The 19479-nt window shown below is 33.4% G+C and overlaps 1 pseudogene; it reads left to right on the plus strand.

Annotated features, from left to right (window-relative positions):
* Positions 1-2088: 2088 nt before the first annotated feature.
* Positions 2089-3138, plus strand: LOC141571063 (DNA primase small subunit pseudogene; annotated as a pseudogene).
* Positions 3139-19479: the final 16341 nt, after the last annotated feature.

The raw sequence follows: 19479 nt of genomic DNA on the forward strand, positions 1-19479 counted from the left end.
GAAATTTAAAAAATAAGACAACAAAACAAAACTCTATATATGTGTATAAATACACTTATGAACAAGGAAAAAGACACAGGGGGACATACATTAGGAAAACTAAATATCTCACCTAGAAACCACCGAAATTACTGGTATAAATCATAGTAGTAAAATAAATAGCAAGTGGAATGCTTTGTAACAGGATAGAGAGAATCCTAATATATTAAATAAAATGTATAACATGTATAAGATATAATAAATAATACACATATAGTATAAAAGTTTTATGATGTGTCAACTTGTTTAGGCAACAGTCTTCCATTATTTAATCAAATTCTATTCTGGATGTGCTGTGAAGGGATTTGTCAGATGCAATTAAAATCTCTAATCAATTGACTTTAGGTAAGGGGAATTATCCTAGATGGGCTGGCTGACTTAATCAGTTGGAAGGTCTTAAAAGCATGGCTGAGGCTTTCCTTAGGAGAGAAGAGATTCCCTCTCATAAACAAGAGCTTTCAGCCTGTGCCTGTGGGGTCCCAGCCTGCCCTTCCTTCCTGAGACCTGCCCTACAAACTAAGAACTTGCTTCATCAGTCCCCACAATTGCATATGCAATTTCTTGTAGTAAATCCACATATATCCTACTGATTCTGATTTTCTGGTTGGACCCTAATGGATATATGGAAATAATGCAACATATGCAGTATAATATATTAACTTTATTTAAACTTCACAGATATGTGCAATCTAGTTTCTGGAAGGGATCTGTCATGATTTAGTAGTGTGATGCTCTAAAGTGATGAAGATCATCATTAAAAAAGAGAAATATTTATTCTTTGTTAAACTGCAAAGAAAAGAATTTTAATTACTGAATTTTTTATTGTTTCCTGTTGAAGCCAATTACTCAAAAATTTGATCATAAATACACAACTCTGTTTTTCTAAAAATAGGCTTTATATTTGAGTCAATCCAAACCACAAAGATAATTAACATTCTTATTTGTGTTATCATCAATTCAGGTTAATAGGTGTATTTATTATTGTAATAAAGCATCGACTCTTGGCTATTAAATTTTATGTTGATGTAAGGACATCCAAATCTGTAGAGAATTTTTATGCAAGTTTATTTGAGCCAAAACTGATGGCAATTACCAGAAAGCAAGATCTTACATGCTCTGTAGACTGACAGTTTCACAGGTTCTTTTATACATTTGAAATTAAGAAGGGAACATAAGGAAGATGGGAGAAAGCAAGGTGGGGATTGGGTTACCGAATAGTTAACAAGATTTTGTGTTCTCTTGAGGGTGGTTATTTCAAAGGTGTGTTAACCTAGATCCAGAAAAACAATGGACTTGCTTAAGGCAAAGATAAACCTTTAGTAGAAAAGCTACATGCCTGGGGCATGACTAAACATCCTGACCTGGCCAGTTAGGAATTTATGATCGGATCACCCTGTGAGGTTACTTTCCCTCACTGGGCTTGTCAGTTTTATTACAGCGCCCCATTTTTGTATACAGGTATTAGACTAAAATCAAGTTAAGTTATAGTAAGCAATAGTTGCCTGTTTTAGACTAGAGTCATGGTGTTTTCCTCACCTTTAACAGACTGTTATTTGGAGGAGTCACTTAGCTCTTCTGGACTTGGTTACTCTAATTATTCAGTAAATAGTCATTCATTAAAAATAAACAGGATATCGTTTACATCACACACGGATCTGTGCTTTTTTGCATGTTGCACACTGTGCTGTGCTTTGGGAACACAACATTGAATAAAACACACAAAATTTCTATCCTCACATAAATCAGACTTTATTTAAGGAAAAAGATAACAGAAGCAAATATGTATAAATGAATGAATGAATGAATGATTAGTGAATGAGAAAACATCATGGAGTGAAAACTGAAGAAAATTAATACAGAATGACATAAAGGGAAGTTATACGGATATAAAATAACTCAGGCACAAGAAAGATTTGACTAGGTGATTTCTTGAAATCCCCATTTGTTATAAGTATAATTATTGTCAGCTTGCCAGATTATATTGATCATATTTGCTAATGTTGAATATTATAATCACCACATTCCATAAGAAAGAGAGTAGAGAATTCTCGCGGTCATCCTACCGTGGCTGAGTACTGTGCTCCATGGAGGCGTTTGATCCCGCGGAGCTGCCGGAGCTGCTTAAGCTTTATTACCGGAGGCTTTTTCCCTACTCCCAGTACTATCGCTGGCTCAACTATGGCGGAGTGATAAAGAATTACTTTCAACACCGTGAATTTTCATTCACGTTGAAAGATGATATTTACATTCGCTACCAATCCTTCAACAACCAGAATGATCTGGAAAAGGAGATGCAGAAAATGAATCCATATAAGATTGATATAGGCGCGGTATATTCCCACAGACCCAATCAACATAATACAGTGAAGCTAGGAGCTTTCCAGGCACAGGAAAAAGAACTGGTGTTTGACATTGACATGACAGACTATGATGATGTGAGGAGCTGTTGTAGTTCTGCAGACATATGTTCTAAGTGCTGGACCCTCATGACCATGGCCATACGCATCATTGACCGAGCATTGAAGGGGTGGTCAAGACGTTAAAAAGTAAGTTCACCTAAGTGAAAAACTTCACCCTTTTGTCAGAAAATCTATAAACATAATAAATAAATACTTCGAGAAATATGCCTTGATTGATCAAGATATTCTTGGAAATAAAGAAAGCTGCGATAAGATTTTAGCCCTTGCTCCTGAAACAATTCATGATAAGCTTCAGCAAGCCTTCCAAAAGCATCACAATTCACTTCAGCGTTGGGAGAAAGTGAAGAAAATAGCCAGATGTCCGGTGGAATTTCTGTGCCTATTGATTTACAGAAAGTGGATCAGTTTGATCCATTTACTGTTCCAACCATAAGCTCCATCTGCCATGAATTAGATGCCATTTCCACTAATGAAAAGGAAAAAGAAGAGAACAAAGCTGAATCCGATATCAAACATAGAACCAGAGATTTACAAAAAGACTTCTGAAGATAACAACTCTCCTCCAACCAATATGGATAACTTCTACCTTCAACCAAGAATCAAATGCTTCAAGTCATTTAATAAATGTGGCAAACCATGTATGCATTTTAATGCTCAAGGCAAAATTTCCTTTTCTTGAGAAATAATTATATTGAAAAGATTCCTAAGCTCACCAAGGGAGGATGTTCAGATTCCTGGAAGGAGCAATAGTGAGAGGAGTAAGAGGATTGCAGATAAATTTGTAAAATTTAATATTATACAACGATAATTCTAAGATTTCTGATACAAATGCTTCTACCATTTGCCATGTATAGAGGTAACTGAGCAGTAATATGTCCAAGACTTTAATCTCAGCTCACTGGATACAGCCTCCATATTTCTGGAGTGAATACTCTAGGTAAATGAGGGCTTTGTCCTTAAGTATTAGACACTTAAGTTAATTATACCTGGAGTGTGTGTTCAGTCATTTCCTAATTTTGCTTACTGATATTTTTATGGGTCAGGCCACTCCTCACTATCCATCTTTTAAAACTCATCTAAATCTACCAAAACTTAAAGATATGAGTTATTAGATTATATGAGTTATTAGTAGAGTATGGTTTACAACTGTTGCAATTATAGCTCCTAACTTCTTCCCTCAGAGAACTGGAACAATTACATTAGTCTACACCATAAAGAAGCAGCTTAGAAAAAAATAATTGACTTCACCAACATAAATCCTGTTATACTTGTTTTGTCAAAACACTTGAACTTTCTATATATCCAGATACTTAAATTTAATATTAAACTTTCCATTTCTTCCATATTTTATTTTGTATCATAGATTCTGACGTGTCAGATTTCTTTTGCCTCGTTTTACAACTGATCTAAACAAAACAGTCATTCTGGTTTGCATTCTATCTTCTGGGAGTATCAGATGGGTACTTTCTATGAGTTATGAAAATTTTCCTCCCTATGCATTTCCTTTTGTTTTCTCTATAGTTTTTTCTTTTATTTTTTGATTTATATAAAACATTCTATAATGCAGTCAACACACTGAAATGCCTTCATTTCTCTTTTCTAATTTTTAAGAAAAAATATTAAAGACTATTGTGCAAAAAAAAAAAAAAAAAGAAAGAAAGTAGAACTGACTCTAGAATCTAAGGAGAAAAAATCCAAGAGACATTAAAAAGAAAATGGGTACAAATAGCTGCAAATTGTTTTTTCCCTTTAGTTACAAAAGTATCCCTCTCCACTTCAATAAGTCTTCACCCTGAATTTAAACTATTGTTGATCAATTTTACTAAATAATTAAGAAAATAAAAAGAGTGGATGAATAATATAATGCACAGACTCAACTCCCAAATATAAATACCACAGAAAAGAAACAGCTTTTAATAAGAATCAATTCACTTTTAGAATCTCCATTTTAAGGTACTTCTTTTTCAGAATTTCTTTTATCTTTTCCCTTTACCAATATTCTCCATATGAAATGAGTTCAGGTTTCTTTGCAGTCATTAATCAACCAGTAAAAAGGAAAATGTGTAATATATGCAAATTAAAGCATTTTCCCAAGGTTTTGTATTGTGCCATGTCTATGAATGGGAATATATATGCATATTTATATGCAAAACCACTGATTTATCTTATAAAAAACTGTTTTAGTAGTCTTACCTAATGTTCTAGTTTTCTTTCTCTTCCTAACTATAAGGTAATATGTAAGGAAAAAAAAAATTCAACGATGACTTTTTAGCCAAAACAACAACACAAACTGGAGGAAGGTATTTGCAATATGATCACACAAAGATTAGAATCTAGAATATATGTACTTCTACAAAGTGAAAGATAACAAATAATAGTATACTACATAATAGCATACTGTGCATAATTAAAATGAAAGAATATCATGAAAACATATCAACATAGACAAATAACAAAACATGTTGAGGAAAAAAGCAAGTTCTAAGGGTTTATTCACACTTGGTATAATTTATGTAAATTTAAAATCAGAACAAATAATAGTATAAATAATGTAGATAGAATATATGCATGCAAAAAGGGAGGTACAGGGATTGCATGGGGAAATGGCCTCTAGTTGTCAAATCCATATGTATTTTTTCCAATGACAAATCTGAAACAAATGTGACAAAATATGACCATTGTTCAAATCCAAAAAATAGGTACTCTGGTTAATTAAAATATTTTTACTATGTTTAAATATCAAATCATTTGGTTTTTAAACTTTCTGGTGTAGAATACTGTCTTATGTTGCTTTGAGTTATTCTAAGCAGCAGGCAAACGTAAATTATTATTGAAAAAAGTGTAGTACCAATTTTTTTTTTGTCTCTCAAACACTGGATTTGTAATTTCATCTTCAATAAAAAGTATATCTATGCTCCAAATAATTGTTTTTTACATATTTTATGAGAATGTTTTTAATGAAATCAGAGAAACTATATCTAATTCTGGCTTAAAATGGAATATGTCAATGTAAAGAATTAAATATGAACATCATTCTATTTAAAGTCACAGTGCATGCCAATTGCCTGTCTGCTCTCAGTTTTATTCTTCAACTTTTTCTCTTCTATGTCAGAGGAAACTATATTTCCCTAAACCCTTTGCCCACTCACTTCAGCCAGTGAGATGGCACCTCGACCTTAGACTTCCCAGCCTCCATTCTAGAACTGTGAGAAATAAATTTCTACTACTTAAACCACCCAGCCCATAGTATTTTGTTATGGCAGCCTGAAGAGATAAATATACTATCCCACTAGTGAACTTCAGCAAAAAATATTTATTTTTTATGAGAATTTCAAGTTCAGCTTAGCCTTTCCTGTTTGGAGTAGATAATTAAAATTTTTCATTTTTCCTTAAGAAATTCTCCTTTAATATATTTCAGTAGATGACAAAAAAATTGTTTCAGTAAAAGTACAAAGTTAAATTTCTGTACTTGTTGGTATAGGAGAGAGTTCCACTTTACTCAAAAGGAGCAAACCTTTTGATCCCAAGTAAGGCAGCATTCTTCCTCCTTTAATAGAATGATCCCTAGTCCATTCATTTTGTAGGTAGCATAAGACCTTGAAGCCAGATACTCATATCAATGAAAAGCTGCAAGAGTAAATAGAAGATAACTACATATATTTATCAAAAAGTTTGATATTTATTCATTGTATTTGTTTGCTTGCTAGTGTGTTGTTGTTGTTTTGTATAATGTGATACATATATTTTTAGTACTGCTAGTCATGAGAACTCTATCACTCAGCTGGATTATAAACAAAGTCACAGTTTTCAGCTTTGAATATGGTCTATTTGATTATTTGTTTATGACATTTTTATTGCACATTTTCTCCCCTATATGCTCACTTTAATTTTTGGTCCCCATGTGTAAATTTTAAAAGAGAAATAATATAATAGCTCAGAGGAGATAAGATTTTTGACAAGGCATGCATTCTGTTTTAATACCCTAGTGAAATAAATAAAATTTTTGATGTGAGAATGCTTTAAAGTGCGCCTAAGTTTTCAGATTTCATGACATACAATGTGATAAGGGAACCCCACAGCAATAAAAAAAGAAAAAAGTTCCTCAAAGCACGCCTCTCTAGTTGAGAAAATACTTATGGAGTAGTTATGCCCAATGCATTGCTGTGTTCAATTTATTTATTCTTTTCCTTTCTGGTATTTTTTATGCATTCAATATATATTTTATTTTCATCAGACTAGATGCTGGTAGCTACAAAAGTGAATCAGAATTACAACTTTTAGGAAGCACAGAATCATGAGGATAACCAGATATTAATAAATAAATACAATCTGGTGTTATATGTTCAGAGATGGTATGAAAAAGGCAAAGTATGGGTACAGAAAGGAAGGATGAAGTTTGAATGCAGGTGAGGAGATGGCGATGTATGTCATTATTGAAGCCTCCAAGGAAAACGTAACTATGATCTTTGTGCTGGACTTTGACATAAAATTTTACAACAAAAGGTATAAATATGTGAAACATCTGAACAGCATAATATGTGTGGGCAATGAAAGTGATTTTCTATTGCTAGATCAAAATGGACGGAAGGATGATAAAGCAGGAGAAGTTCAAGGAGGAGGGTCCTTGACTCCTATGAGATATAGTAGCATTACTGTCTTTTTGAGTCAAGATGCTTTTGGTTTCAAGCAACAGTAACTCTAAACACTTAAGCTTAATATGAAAAGGAAGGGAGTTTATTTTTTCATGTAATGGAAACATGGATACTAGAGCCAGGTGACATTTATTAAAGGCAGTAGTTAAAATCATAAAATTGCTAGAGCATCAGGGTGATGCGCAAAGGGATGTAAGAGAATTGGTCAGCTGCCCCCTATGGCTTTGTGTGAGCAAGTAGGACTATGAAACAGTGAGGATACCCTTGCCTCAGCCATGAGCAGAGTCATTGGTGTAGAAACCAGGGAGACTTGAGAAGCCGTGCTCACTGAACCTCCACTAGCCTGATTTCTTCCATATCCTTGGCTGTCTTCATATTCTTTGAGCCATAAGTATAAAACCTAACTTCTGAATTAGTTGTAGTATTCATTGAAGTGCTCATTTTCACAACATGTCAAAGCCAGTGCTCTATGGAATTAATTTACTTCTCAAGAAAATATGGGGATCAAATATATGGTGATGGAAGAACTGACTCTGGGTGGTGAACACACAATGGGATTTATAGATGATGTAATACAGAGTTGTACACCTGAAATCTATGTAATTTTACTAACAATTGTCACCTCAATAAATTAAAAAAAAAAAAAAAGAAAGAAAATATGGGATACCATTAGCTGGACAGTTTGTTAGGCAGGCAAAAATCATGAGTCCATTCAGAGGCTAACTGTTTGATGTCTGTAGGGGCTGTAAATGCCTTAGGACAAGGAAAGTGTCCAAAATATCTTAACTTTCTATATCCCTCAGAAGAAAAGATGAATTAAGATGCATAAAATTGGTAAGATTTATTAAGACCAACTAACTGGCTTCTTCCTTTTTAACAGTATTTTTTTCCAGAATCCCAAACAACTTATTCTCTAACTTATCCATTTTATTACTGCATTTATAGCCTATAAATTTGCTAAACAATTTAATGTATAAAAGTCTTGTCATCTTAATTAGGATATAACCACTTAGAAGATAGGCTATGTTTTTGTTTTCCTTTCCCATCCCATCCTCTACTACAAAGTCATAAATTTATTCAATCATTCATTTATTTATCAAATACATAGAGAATACATACTATACATTAGCCAATGTGCTAACTGCAAGAGGTACAAAGATGAACATGACACTAAACCTTACAACAGATTTCAAACTAACTGTTTTACACTATTGCTTACCACAAGTTCATCCTAAAGGAAGAGTCAGATTACAATAAATTACTATACTGCAAGTAAAGAAATACTACAATTAGTGTATGAAAAAGTAGACCACAAAGAACGAAATAAATGTTATTCTATGGCAGGTGAGGAAATTCTCAGGGCAACCTCACAGTTGAGATGATTGCTTGGATTAAATCATATAATATAAACTGGGGTTTACTTAAAAGAGGAGGAAAAACAACTCACTTCAATATGTATGTGTGTATGTATACATGTATATATTAATACTTAGTATGAGTCTGCTGCTGAAAATTTCTTTCAGATTCTCTTTATCTAGAAAAAAACGATTTTTCTTAAATTTCAGAAGATGTTTTCACTGGTATAGGATTCTAGGTTGGGATTATTTTTTTCAGCACTGTTACAATGTCATTCCATTATATACCACTTTCCATAATTTTTGTTAAGAAGTCATCTTTAAGTCTTTGTTACTCTTCTAAGGGTAACGTGTCTTTTTTTTTTCTCTTCAACTACTTTTAAGATTAGTCTTTGTATTTGATTTCATCTGTGTTGCTATGATTATCTAGATATATTTTCTTTGAATTTATCCCGAATGAGTTGAACAGGTGTCTCAAATCAGTTTTAGAAAAGTGTCAGCCATTACTACTTCAAACATTGCATTCTTTCTCTTTTCCTAAAGTCACAGTGCTAGTAAGTAGTAGAGAGAACATTTGATCACCTCCAAGAAAAGATGACTTTGCTAGTTATGTTTTTAACTTCTATGCTATTGCATGTATTTTGGCTAAAAATACAAGATGGGCTTTTCTATTTCCACCTTTGTTCAAAAGAATCAATTTTTGCAAGAATTTTCACAAATATCATTCTATAAATTAATTTCAATGTCTCTTTAAACAAAACAAAGACTTGAAAAACACATCTAATTTGTTGACTTGCATTTCATTATATCTAAGGTATCTTATTTTTTTTCTAGAAATAGAAAAATTATAATCTACCACAAAACATCTGCTAAGTTGTGTGTGTGTGTGTGTGTGTGTGTGTGTGTGTGTGTGTGTGTATTTGTTTTCAATTTCTCCATTGCTGGAGATCTCTTAGAACTGGAATTTCCAATTCAAGCAGTATTTCCTGATTTTGATTGATGTTAGCATCTTTTCATTCATGCATGGGGATTTTACCTATTTTTTTGAAAGTTGTTTTTACATTGTTCCTCATGACTTTTATTTTAAACAATTTCCTATTTCCTTCAAGGGCATTTTAAACAACATGCCTTCTCATTGTTTGATTCAGAGGCTTATAGTAAGCTCAGAGTTTCTATTATGTACTATTTAAGAAAATGACTTTACATATAAAACATAGGGGAAAGAATTTTATTTACATCACAACTTAGGAAGCATCATAAAATAATATTAATAAAGAACAGTTATTTGTCCCATGAAATATTGACCAATGAGAAAATGTTGTGAGAGTACCACTTATTAACATAGAATTATTCTAATATTCTATGTACTTTACACTAATATACCTACAAAAATTAAAATAATTTCCAAAATACTTTCAAATTTTCTCTAAGTAATAATACCAGTTTTCTCAAGACTGTTACACTTTTTTGTATATTTAGCCTCACATTTCTTTATTTGGGATTAATTAAAACAGGAACATATATTGTCAAGTTTTTATTTAAAAAGCTGTGTTAAATTAAAACCACAGGGAGACATGCCATTGGGGGAATGAAAACATAAGTTCAACTATTTTGACAATTGCAAATATGGAATAATATTTTCTTAGCAAAATTTCAACGTTTAGTTTCACTTGGAAAAGAATAAATCATCTGATTTATTGCAGTTACTTTAATTCCCACGTGCAGTCTCAAATGTTGATGTTTACTTACCTACATTATCATACATACATAATTAGTGTCTATACCAAGGTGATTAGTATTTAAAGTATAGAGGGCAATTGAAGTAGTGGAATCATAGGCAAATTATTTATAAAAACAGTTTGTAGATTTTGTCAATTACAATTAAGCCTTAAGTGATATTTTTCTAAAGTTCACATATTTTGTATTGATTCTAAACATGATGTTGTATAATTGAAATAAATTATTTACTTCAGTTGAGAATGTCACAAATCAAATTTATGTGATTCTTCATGTTGAAGAAATTGAAGTATATCATAACACTAGAGATCTTGGCTCCAAGCATCCTGTAATCTCCTCAATGACTCCATAAGAAGGGTTTAACCAAGGCTGCCATTGGAGAGGCTAAGTGGGATATTTTGCTGGCCACAGTGGGTATAGTCAGTAATCCAAATGATTATTTTCAAAGGATCACTAGAGAATTAACAAATATATATATATTTACGTGTTAATCTATTAATCCATATGCTGGAAATAGAGAAGCCAAGTACAGTATAGAAAGTGTGAGCTGTTGCCCAGAAAGACCAGGTAGATATGGGACCTGGATATAGACCCAACCACATTGAGCTTTGGTTTTATTACCGATAAGTGGAAAGAAGTGTCTTCGTTTGCTGCAAGCGGGCAAAATAGAATTGAGATCTCTATGAAAGGAACATTTAATTCCATTAAGTAAAAATGCAAAATAACAAGAGGAAATTAAAAAACAAACAAACAAACAAAAAACACATAATGAGAAAATAAGTACCATGAACAAAAAAGAGCAGATTTGGAAAAAAAAAAATTCCTGAAAGTGAAAACTTTACAAATGGCAATTATAACTAGGTGTATTGGTAAACAGTAAACTTAGATACAGAGAGACAAGAAATAATTAGTTAATTAAACGATAGAGAATGCTGCATATGTAAGAGACTGTTTCAATGAAGGAAGTCTAATATACCAACGAAAAAAAAGAGTTCTAAATAAAGAGAAAAGAGAAACAAAGGAAATGATAAATAAAACTGTTTTTCATGTAACTGACAAGCTTATGCTAATCTAGACAAGATAAAATATTTTAAGGTAGAATAAATAAAAGGGAAAGAAGAGATAAATGAGATATAGAAGGAGAAAAAAGAGAATGAAAAAAGGAGAACAAAAGGAGTAAAAAAAGACAAGAGAGGGGAGTTTTTGTTAATGATGTAAAGACTCACTATAGATCTGTAGTAATTAAGACAGTGTGATGCCAATGCATCATTAATGGATAAACAATGTAACAGAATAAAGAACATTGAAGCAGATCTAGAAATACAACATTATCATATATGAGTGATGTTGATTTATAAAGCAATGGAGAGTTGATGACTCTCCACTTAATGGTACTGGGACAATTAGCAATTCACATAAATAAAAATAAAGTTAGATCCTTGTCTCGGATCGTAATAAAAAATTCAGTTCAGTTGGTCAAAGAATAGAATTTTAAGACATTTCAAACAAAGCATTTAGATATTTTAATTGCTAAAATAATATAGCATCAAAAGTTTTACTCTATAAGCATCATTTTAATCTATTTTAGATCATTTCTATTTCTTTTCCACTGAAACATATTTGTACATACATGCTTGCTTTTCTTTTGTTTTTTGTTTGGGAGCTAGTTCTTTATCAAAAATTTAAATTCTAAAATTGTTCAACTTTAAATTAACTATTGAATGACATTTCATCCATTATTCAATATTTAAAATATCAATTAAGGGTAAGGTACATGTATTGGCTACATATGTAGTGATTACATACAATTAATACACATGAATCCATGTGACAGAAAATTGCTGAATGTGTTCTTTTCTCCTTTGAAAACTAATTTTACCATTGATGAAATGGCAATAAGAAAATTATAATGGTTTTAACACCTCAACCCATCATCTCAATCTTTAAAAAATTATTTGTGAATAGCCTATAAATATATTACAATTTTTTCTACATGTTCTTTAAGAAATTTGCATAACAGAATAACAAATGGGATTTTTCTGTTGTTCTGTTGTGCTGCAAGTTTACAGCTAGAGGTAAAGAAGAGCTACGCAGAAGTACTGACTAATACATTCCAAAGAAAGCAGCCCACAACAGTCACTCCTAACCTCTGAAGCAGAAGACTGAGCCCCGACTGCTAATTCAGACAGGGAGAGGTATTGGGAGTGGGAAGGCAGAGTTGTAGTCCTCATCCTCCTAAGGAGCGCAACTCATGGAGAGATTTACTTTCTGTTCCACTCAGAGGACGGACACTCTTTCTCCTGTGAGTGTGACTTGTTATTCTTAGCTTTTTGGTAAGGTGGCAGCTATCTGAGCAGGTGCCTCTGTTGTTCCCAGAATCCCTCAAATCAGGTGTTTGTTTATGTGTTTGTTTGTTGTGAGCAGGAAAGTTGATAGATAATTACTCTTTTATCCGTGGGTAGGCTTGCTTTTAATATGCAAAACCCAGCTTTAGAAATTCCAAATGAAACCGTTTCTCTCTCAACAAAAGCTGTCACTTGGAAATCAAAAGCACTTTTGCTTTCTGAATGTTGTTTGAAAGATGAGTTTCTAAAAGCCTAATTAGGAGCTCAAAAGCCAGAATGTATGCACTTGTACCTACAAACAGGCAGAGAACAGAAGGGAATGTAGCTGCCAGAGTACACAAAGAAGCCTGTAAAACGATCTTATTTAAAAGACAAAATGTTATCCTGCACTGGCACAATTGATCGAGCATAACCAAGACCCAAATCCAATTGTTCTGACTCAACCCAGGCATCTTTTTTCCTCTTTCTATGTCACTACATCTCTCACACATGATCTCAAATTATTTGTTTTGGACTTGTCAAGATCAATCATATGCTAATTAGGTTTATTACTCATGATTATGACAAGAACTATTACATCTGTTTAGCATTTAAGTGTTCTTGTCAAAAATATAAAATCAATACTATCATATTGACAAAACCAATATTAACATTGAAAGTTACAGAAATAATCTACTCAGTACAATTGAAAAAGTCTGGAGACTTTCAGTAAACAAATAAAGTAAATAGGTTAAAATTCCCCTCTCCCTTTTATTAGAGGTGTGGTCTGGGAAAATTACCTCCTTTCTTTAAAAATGAAACTAATAATACTTACCAGAGACAATTAATAGTATAAAGTACTTTTGACTCAGACCTATCTAATAAAAACTAATTTTTAATTGATACAAAATAAAATATTCTGAAAAAAAACACAAAATTTGTATTTTAAGTTAATGTTTAATCTCAGTTGTTGAGGAAATTTAAAGTCATGGGCGTAAAGCCAATAGTTGAAGGAATTTCAGGAAAGATAAGATTAAGAAGTTAACGAGGAAAGATAAACAGTGAAGAAACATTCTAGTTATTACTGAACAACATAGACTCTAGATATAGGATGAGGAGCTGATAAGACATAATGAGAAATGCATAGTTCATGACAATTGAGAATATATACTAATATGACAAACTAGCAGTGGGTTCACATTTACGTTTATGTATAAAATATAAAGATTTCATAAGTACCAAAAAATATTAATTAAAAGGGTGGTGATCCCTGTATAAAAGTGACTTTAGGAATGCAGATTAAATAGGTCCCTAGAAGTACCTACACCACTTTTGTTTCCTGAATACTATTAAAGATTATGAAAATATACATTATAGAGTTGTAAAGGTAGCTAGACAAAAGCAGTGGCTGCAAGATCTAGCTTTTCCATCATCCTATTATGCCATTGACTATTCTCAGAAGTCAGGAGTATTTGGAACCCCCATAATGCAGAATTCAAGATACTCAAAAATGCTAAAGTGTCATGAGAGAAGCCCAATATTTATTGAGATAAATCAAAACTGTAAGACCCCATGGCAGGTAACTTCTCCCAATACAATAAAGAGTCACACCACTCTAATGTTTGTGATTTCTATACCCTTTTGTGTTTAGTGCTCAGATACCCAATAATATTAAGCTTGGTTTAAAAAGTAACCCAAGTCCCTTCTTAATTGGCCCCCACACCTCCAATTTCACACAACTTTAATATCTTCTCTAAATGGTTATCAGAATGCATTTTCTGAAATAAAGTTATCCTATTATAAGACTTTGAGTAGCTCCCATTACAAAGATCCACAAGATAAGTTCAAGACCATCACTGAATACCTACAAACACACTAAGCTATTTGAACTTCCCTGCGTTTATCTTTCTATTTCAAGCTTCTCTGCCTTTGACCATGCCATTCTCTCTGCCACAAATGCCTTTCTCCATCTTGGCTCTCTGCTGAGCATCCAGTAACCTTTCAAAATTCACCTCGCATTGTGACAATGTACTTGGTTTCTAAATTGTTAGCACATCTTGCCCCCAACACTAAAGAATGCATGTCTATTTTATTGCTTAACCTGCATGTATTTATTACAAGTTTCCCTCTGTTGGACTATGAGTTCTTTAAGGGCAAAGACTATACTTATTCATTGTCATTTTTCCTGCACTAGTCAGTGACTGGCATTAGAGGTTATAAATACTGAATGGTGCACAAATGATGATGGAACTCCTGAGCAGTTCTGATGTCTGCCATTCCTGCTCCCTAGCAGTATACTTACTCCAGTTCTTACAGCAAACAGTGTTTTAAGATTCCAACCAAATTCAGTTAAATGTTGACATTAGAGAGGTGGAAGAAGCACTCTTTCTTACAAAAAGAATCTTAATTGATAATTCTAAATATTGTGAGGTAAAGAGAAAAATCACCATTAGAACACGACAGTAGTAACTGCTGCAGGCAAGATCCATCAATGCATGTTAAAATTAGTGGGCAGAACTCTAAGGGAAATAGGATATTTGCAATAGTCTCAAATATCTCCTCCCAAATATTTATTAGCTACTAAGAGAAAAGAATAACTTTCAGGTGGAGAAACCTGGCTGACACCATCTTAACCAAGTTAACATCACCAATATGCACTCATGTCAATGTCATGCACCTCCAATATGATACAATGAGGACACTTTACCTCTGCAGCATCTTTCCCAGTTACTGAGGAGCCCAGTATGTGAATGACTTGTGTAATTTTGAAATTGCTTCTGGCGGGTTTCATTTTTTTTGAAATTGACAAAGGGCTTGCACAGTCACACTTTTTGAAAACCTGCCAATTTCCATTGAACTGATAGTACTTCATTTGTCTGTATTCTCAGGTTGCTGGGTGGGAGTGACTGTTGACGTAGAACCAATATGAGAAGCCTGTGTTCTAGCAATTCTTGCTACAGATTGCCTTTGCAGAAGAGCAATAGTTAGAATTATTTCACCCCTGTAATGAAAGAAAAACTCAGTGAGAGGACGTCTTTTGTTGTTAGATTGTGATAGTAGCTAATGTGCCCTTTGCATTTTAAAGCATGATACCATTTTCCCAAATCACATTATGTCAGGCCCAAGCATGTAAGTGCCTTGCATTGCTCTGCTTTTCTGTCAGGCCCTATCACCAAGCCTGGGTAAATTCTGACAGAATTTTGAAGGGAATTTAAGACATTAACATTCTAGTGAAAAACCACACATCATAATTTTGAAATAAAAAAGTTTTATTTTCCTCAAAATAATTTTTAGACAATCTACAATATGTTATTTGTTTTCTACCTTATTGAGGAAAAAACAATATAATTCTATTTGCAAAAAAAAAAATTCTATTTGTTCTTTTTTTTTTTTCCTTTGTATTTTAAGCATATGAGTCTTCAGTGGACAAAATATCTTCTGAACTCAGAAGTTTTTGGGCAAATAAAACTGCTTTGATCAAACTTTCCAGGCCTGCAAATGCTGGGGCAGGAGAGCACATCTCAGGAGACACTCCTGGTCATTAGGCCAGGCCATTCCCTGAAGCAGGTCCAAGGTATTCTCTTTTGATCATGACTGGCTTCACATTCACTATCAACGGGAGAGCACGTGAACTGGAACTAGCAGTGGAAACCTGACCTGGATTAAGATCTGTGTTTTCCCTCATTTCCACTGTAAAGTAGGGCTGTTGCATTCCAAGTTTATTTTGTGTTCTGTAGTTCTTGTAGAATAATGACCCTTTCACTCTTTCCAGTAAACGGGGCCTCTAACAAATGACAATGTAATGTGTTGGAAGGTAAAGATATAATAGGAATGGGTTCAGAAGTCAAGTCTTTTCAAGTTGGGAATGCATCTTCTGTTTCAGGATCAGAAGAAAAATTGAATAATGAGGTGATTCAAGTAAACTGATATATAAGTTGAACACAATTCTAACAGAAGTGTTTTGGGGTCAAAGGTAGAGAGAAAGATGTGATAAGGAAATTTAATAGAATGATTCCAAAGTTCATTTGGAAAAATTAACTTGAGAGAATAGTGATGAAACTTTTGAAGGAGACATAAGAAGGGGAAGTAAGGGGAACTTGTCCAACTGATATTTTTAAACAATTATAGGCTGAGGTAATTAATAGTGCTTTATTGCAGGAATACACTGAAAGATAAATGGGAAAGGGCTGCTGCTAGCCCTTATTGTGCCTTTGTGCATAGAGCCCCCCTCATGTCCATCCCCTGCCAAGGAAGCTCTGCAGGGGCTCCTAGCTGAGGATGCCTCTGAGGGTTAGAAAACGTGCCCCTTTCTCCAGGCTCATGGGCTCCACTGGCTTGGCTGGCAGAAGAACCTGGCTGGATTTCAATCTGTACTGGACCTTTTTGGGGAAGTCTTATTTGATTGTATATACTGTTTGACTAGACCTGGAAGTTCCTCATAAACAAACCCTATTTCATATCTAAATTAATATATGATAAGGAATACTTCTGAAATCACTGGGGAAAGAATGGATCATTTAGTAAATGGTGTTGGACAGCTAGGTAATTATCCTGGGGGTGAAAAAAAAGGACAAATACCTTATCTTAAATTTCACACCAAACTAAATTGGAAAGAAAAAAGCAAAAAATTAAACTACAAAATACTAGATGAAAATATAGGTGATTACTTAAGATTGAATGTTTTTATAAGCATTACAAAATACAAAACCACAGCGGGGCGGCCCGGTGGCTCAGGTGGTTAGAGCTCCATGTTCCTAACTCTGAAAGCTGCTGGTTCGATTCCCACATGGGCCAGTGGGCTCTCAACCACAAGGTTGCCAGTTGGATTCCTCGAGTCCCGCAAGGGATGGTGGGCTCCGCCCCCTGCAACTAAGATTGAACACGGCACCTTGAGCTGAGCTGCCTCCCGGATGGCTCAGTTGGTTGGAGCACAGGCTCTCAACCACAAGGTTGCCAGTTCAATAAAAACAAACAAACAAAAAAACCACAGCAATCATTAAAGACTACATTTAAAGAAATTCAATATAGTCCAAAAAAAAACACTAATAAAATAATGTATTTTAAATTAAGTTTAAAAAATAACTATCTTTGCTAGAGATTAATATATGTATTAAAGAACTCTTAAAAATCAATCAGAAAAAGAAAAATATACAAATTCATAGAGAAACGATAAAAATGAACAAAATATATAAATAGCCAGTTCCTAAAAGAAAATAAAAATGCTTACTAACTGTATGAAAGTATGTCCAACGTTATTAACAGTGAAAGTAATAGAAATGAACATAATAATTGAGCTAATTTTTTACTTCAATTATATGAAAACATAAAAGTGTTTGGAGAAAAAGGTAACAATTAATATAGAATTGTTTATATAATGACATTTACATATATTAAAATGCATATAAAAATAAATTTTTGCAAGAATACATATATAAACAAAAAAAGATACACATTAAACACATTAGAATGAGTACTTCTGTTGGGTGAGTGAATGGGAGGAAATGAGGATAAGAGTGAATCATTAAATAAAATTGAGAGTGGCACGTGGGAACTTGCAGGATGAGGGTGTGCCAAACACTGAGAAACATGCTTTAAATAACCAACGATCGACACCTGAATTTTCTTACTGACTACATAGGTAAATAAAATACATGTTGAAGAAATGACACTATATATTGCTCATGGGAGTATATATTTGTATAAACTTCCCAGAAATAGTTTGACAATATGAATTTCAATTATTAAAGATAAATGGAAGTGTAATACTCACTGGAAGAGAAGGAACTTACAAATATGGAAAGTGGTATTGTACTAGAATTGGAGGTAAAGATATGTATCATGGCATTCAAAATGAAAGATAGCTAGCTAGCTAGCTAGCTAGCTAGATAGATAGATAGATAGACAGATAGATATAGATATGTGCATTACTTTGGCTACTGAGAGGGCCTAAGTGAAGCAAAAGCCTAATAGCAATGACATTACACTTGGAGCTCAGCTTCCATATACCATTCTTCAGTGAAAGAGACTGGCTTCTTTGGAGAAATGGCTGATTCCAGGGCTGGAGCTGGAATATTATAAGACGAGACTTGAATACCTTTTTGTTCCCCAAAGTGAAAAGTACTCATGAATGATGGAGTCATGGCAAAAAGACACAGAAGTTAACTTGAAAAGGCTCCCTCTGGCCAAACCCGAGACAATCTTGAGTGTCAAAATAAATCATGCTAGTAACAGATAAGTAAACATTTGAATAAAATAACAAACCATGTGTCTATACTAATATAAATAAATAAATGAATAAATTGAAAGTTGAATGAGGAATGAAATATTTATATAGTTTTGAAGTACCTCCCCAGAAAATACCAATGATAATGGAAAAGAGATTAACATTACAGAGGAGATGCCTGACATACCATCACCTTAATCAAGTGAAGATCATCGGCAATAGGACAAATCAAAATTGGGTGCAACTTGGTATAATTTTTTTTTTTTTTAAAGAATGTAGTGTCACACTTTTGTGTTTACTAGCCAAAGATTCATAACCTGAATCTAACACAATAAATTGAAGGACAATATAACTAGAGAGCAATTCTCAAAAGTATCAACATCATAAAAGTAAAAGAGACATGATAACTATATGTAACGTGATCTCAAACTGAATCCTGTGTCTTTAAAGGACATAAAAGGGATAATTGGAGAAACTTGAATGGGACCAAATAGATAGATGATAGAAATGTGTTAATTTCCTGATTTTTGATGGTTTACTTTCCTTATGGAAAGGTCAGTATTTGTTGGAAGTGTGCAAAGGTATTTGGGGCATCATGTTGACAATGATGGTTAAATACACATCAGATGGTTCAGGAAAAAAAAAATAGTTATTTGTACTCTACATGCAACTTCTCTGTAACTTGACATTTCCCCCCCAAAATAATAAAGAAGCATAGTTGGCGCTGTC

This window comes from Rhinolophus sinicus, chromosome 17, assembly GCF_057876585.1.
Source record: "Rhinolophus sinicus isolate RSI-liver-muscle chromosome 17, RSI-T2T, whole genome shotgun sequence".
NCBI classification, from domain to species: domain Eukaryota; kingdom Metazoa; phylum Chordata; class Mammalia; order Chiroptera; family Rhinolophidae; genus Rhinolophus; species Rhinolophus sinicus.